At 38.5% G+C, this 3,933-nt stretch overlaps 1 non-coding gene across 1 annotated transcript; it reads right to left on the reverse strand.

Moving 5' to 3' along the window:
- Positions 1 to 310: 310 nt before the first annotated feature.
- On the reverse strand, positions 311 to 472 carry LOC120170182. The gene has a single exon (XR_005520745.1). It is a non-coding gene; the product is annotated as a U1 spliceosomal RNA (small nuclear RNA).
- Positions 473 to 3,933: the final 3,461 nt, after the last annotated feature.

The following is a 3,933-nucleotide window of genomic DNA, read 5'->3' on the forward strand; positions in this document are numbered from 1 at the left end:
CGTAGGGTTACCCTAATCCCAAGCTTACGATTTATGAAATTTAATTAGAGGTTGAGTTACCTCAATTTCACCCTTATCTACTCAAATTCCATTTCATCATTCATTTCATTGATTTTCAAATTTTAATCCGTGTTCCATAACCAGTCCATCTTCTTCCGCAGCAATGGGGTTAGGCTCCTGAAATGATTCTTCGACAGATTCAATGTTCTGGATGAGATTTACAATTTCACATGCATCAATTTTAATTTCTAAAGTGTATTGAACAAAGAAATAGCCCATGCTGCAAGTAAAATGTTTAAACTAACAATGGACGAGGGCCGCACGAACGCAGGCCCCCCACTGCCACAAATTATGATGTAGGCTCTCCCACTTGGGGAGACCTTAGGCAAGTGCCTCCCCCTAGTGCAATGGAGATCGCTGACCTAGGCCATGGATCTTATTGATCATCCATCCACCCCATCCAGGTAAGTATGTTGCAATGGAGCTATGTGCCTCTTATTTATCAACTCCAGCTCCTGGTCCCTTCTCTTTCTTACTTGATATGGGATTGACAATGTTGAGAATTTGGGCAAATTGTTTTCAATCCTTTCTTGATTTTTGGAGTGAACCAGTTCAATGTCCATGAAAACAACTAAGCATAGCTTGGCTTGAACTTGAATGGTTAGAGAATGTTAAAGATTTTGGGCAAATTGCTTCAATCCTCTCTTGCTTTAGTTGTCCAATGCAGTATTTCATAGGAGTAGATATTGACAAGGCACAATCAGCAACATAAAAATCCCAAGAATTATCTTTGAGAGTTCCAAGAAGCTTTCTCTTGTTTCTCAGCTCAGTTCATCCATTTTGCTTCAAAAATCATGCGCTGAAAAACACTGCCTTTCTTTGAAGAACTTGTAAGCTTAATGTTTGTGCAGTAAGTTGAAAAAGAAATGGAGGAGAAGAATTTCATTGCCAAAGCTGTCACTGAAGTAAGCTGTTTTTATGAATTTTTATTTGTGTTTAAGGAAAACAATTGATAACATTGATAATCTTGTTGGGTTTGAAATGAACTGGTAAAACACCATTAAACACTTCCTAGGTTATAATGGTTTCATTGCAAAATATATGCAGATAGTGAGCTTTTAGACATGAGAGATTTCCATCTGTTTCCTAGATAGCTGTAATTTGTTCAACTGATGCGCATAGTTCATGGTTGCAAAATAACTGCAATTTGTTCAATTGATTGAACATTACATGATTCTAACTTGAAGCAGTACTTTCAGCACTGTACATGACAAGTTAATTCAAGATAAATATGTTTGAGCAATGTTCACCCTGCTTTGTGAAATTGGTCTGAACGTTATTCATCTTCATGGTATTTTGTTTTTTATTTGACTAAATGGAATAACCACCGATTGTTAAAGAGAAAGATTTATTTGATCTTTATAGAACTTTGTCCAATTACTGTGCTCTCTTTTTTGGTGTGCAGACTGTATTTTTTTGGCGAGTTCGGAATGAAGTGCTTTAGCTTGTCTTGATGTTTTAAAATGTGAGACACAATAGAGTAAATAATCATTGATTAAAGCAAAAGAAAGAAACAAAGGAAATTCAAAACTACGCTCTCACCAAACTTAATTTGGAATATTACATTCTTCCAGCGATAAAACAGGAAAGTATAATTTGTTTATGGTGAAAGACTAATTTATTTATAATCTCTCATATTATATCATCTAATGAATGGTTCTTTTCTTGAAGTGTTTTCAAGAAGGTTGATGGTATCTTTGATTGTACAAGTAAGTTGAAAAGCAATGTAGGTAAGGAATATGATCCAAAATTTTGCATGGGAAGGAGGAAAAGAATGTTCCAATTACATTCCCCCATTATTTAGCTTTAAGGAAGAGATGATGGCTTCCTCAATCCTTTACCATTTCACTTTTATCTCTTGTCATATTACAACAGTTAACATTTCTAGCAGCTCTTTAGTTTCTCTCTCAAACCTTCTCATTTTGTCATTAACCATTGTTTCTCTTTTCCCTCACACCATACCAAACCATATACCCAAATTTGCCCTTTCGCACTTTCCATTACACACACACCAAAAAAAAAAACCATTGTAACAGACTTGTGGTGGTTTCTTGTTTTGTTATTTGGCTTATTTCATAGTTGTCTTTCTCTTATAGCTTAAAGAAGAAAAAAAATGCAATCTATTGTAAGCAGTGCTGCCAGTAGAGTTGCCAAATACACGTTTGGTGTCATCAAACGTGAGATTGGGTACATAATATATGTTGCCAGCAATGTCCAGGATCTGAAGGAGCAAGTTGGAAAGCTAGAAGATGCTCGAGGTAGAGTGCAGCACTCTGCCGATAGGGCCATAAGGAATGCGGAGAAGATTGAAGCGGATGTCCTCAAATGGTTGGCCAACGTTAATAAGAAGTTTACTGAAAACGTTGAGGAGAAATTGAAGGACGATGAGGAGAAAGCAAAGAAGAAATGTTTCTTTGCGCTGTGTCCCAATGTCAAATCTCGCTACCAAGTCAGAAAGAAAGCGGTAGAAGAGGCGCAGGCTATCAGTGAACTCCTGGGACAAGGGAAATTCGACAAAGTTTCTTATTCTCCTGCTATGGAGGGGATAATAACCAAAGGTTACAAGGCCTTTGAATCGAGAACAAAAGCCTTAGAGGGAATTATGGAGGCCTTAAATGATTCCAGTGCTCGGATTGTTGGAATTCATGGGATGGCCGGCGTAGGCAAGACCACACTTGCCAAAGAAGTTGCTGCCAGAGTATAGGAGGAGCACTTGTTCAACTAAGTTGCAGTGGCCGTTGTCACTCAGAATCCAGACATCAGAAAAATTCAAGGAGAAATTGCTGACATGTTGGGCCTACATTATGAGAAGGAGACTGTTACTGGAGGAGCAATGCAGCTACGCCAGTGATTGAAGACTGGCAAAAGGATCCTTGTAGTTTTGGATGACATATGGCAGAAACTTGACCTTGAAGAGGTTGGTATCTCATTTGAGGATGAAGCTGCTAAAAGATCTTCCATTGCAGGATGCAAAATATTGCTGACTTCCAGAAGCCTCAATGTGCTTCGCCTCACGCATGCTGAGAAGAGTTCCAAAGTCGAAATTTTATCCCAAGGAGAATCTATGATTCTTTTTCCAAAAACAGTGGGTGACATATCTGGCGACTATGAACGTATAGCAAATGAATTGAAGGAAAAATGTGAAGGGTTGCCTGTCACTATCTTAGCAATTGCAAACACTTTGAAAGACATGGACCTGAGATTTTGTGAGGATTCCTTACTGCAGCTCCGGGGATCAAATTCATCAAACGTAGAGAGGATGCAAGACAATGTATATTCTACCATTGAGCTGATTTACAAATGGCTGAGAAATGACGAAGCAAATCTTTGTTCTTGATATGCGGCCTGCATCCTCAGAGTTTCGATATCCCTGTCTTTGATTTGCTGCAATATTGCTTTGGGCTAGATCTTTTGGAGCGCATCAACACGCTTGAAGAAGCAAAGGAAGAGAATATATGTACGAGTCCATAAGTTCAAAGCTTCTAGCTTACTACTCGAGGGAAAAGATTACAAGTTGATGAAAATGCATGATCTTATACGCGATGTTTCCATTTCAATTGCATCAAAAAACAAGGGAATGTGGGTCATAAGGGATGGAAATCGTCTGAAGGAATTGTTGAGGAAGGAGAATCTCAAAGGTTGCACTGCTATCTCATTGCCACACAGCAACATCGCCGACCTTTCTGGTGTGGATTGTTCAAGTCTGAAGTTACTCATGTTGCGAAATAATGATCAATCTTTCCGAGTCTCTGTCTTTTTTCAAAGACATGGATAAGCTGAAAGTGTTAAGCGTGACTGGTATGAGCTTTGAGTCTCTACCTTCATCTTTTCTTTCATTAACAAACCTTCAAACCTTGCGTTTGTGTGAATGCA

Source organism: Hibiscus syriacus, unplaced genomic scaffold (assembly GCF_006381635.1).
Source record: "Hibiscus syriacus cultivar Baekdansim isolate YM2019G1 unplaced genomic scaffold, ASM638163v2 tig00111772_pilon, whole genome shotgun sequence".
NCBI lineage: Eukaryota > Viridiplantae > Streptophyta > Magnoliopsida > Malvales > Malvaceae > Hibiscus > Hibiscus syriacus.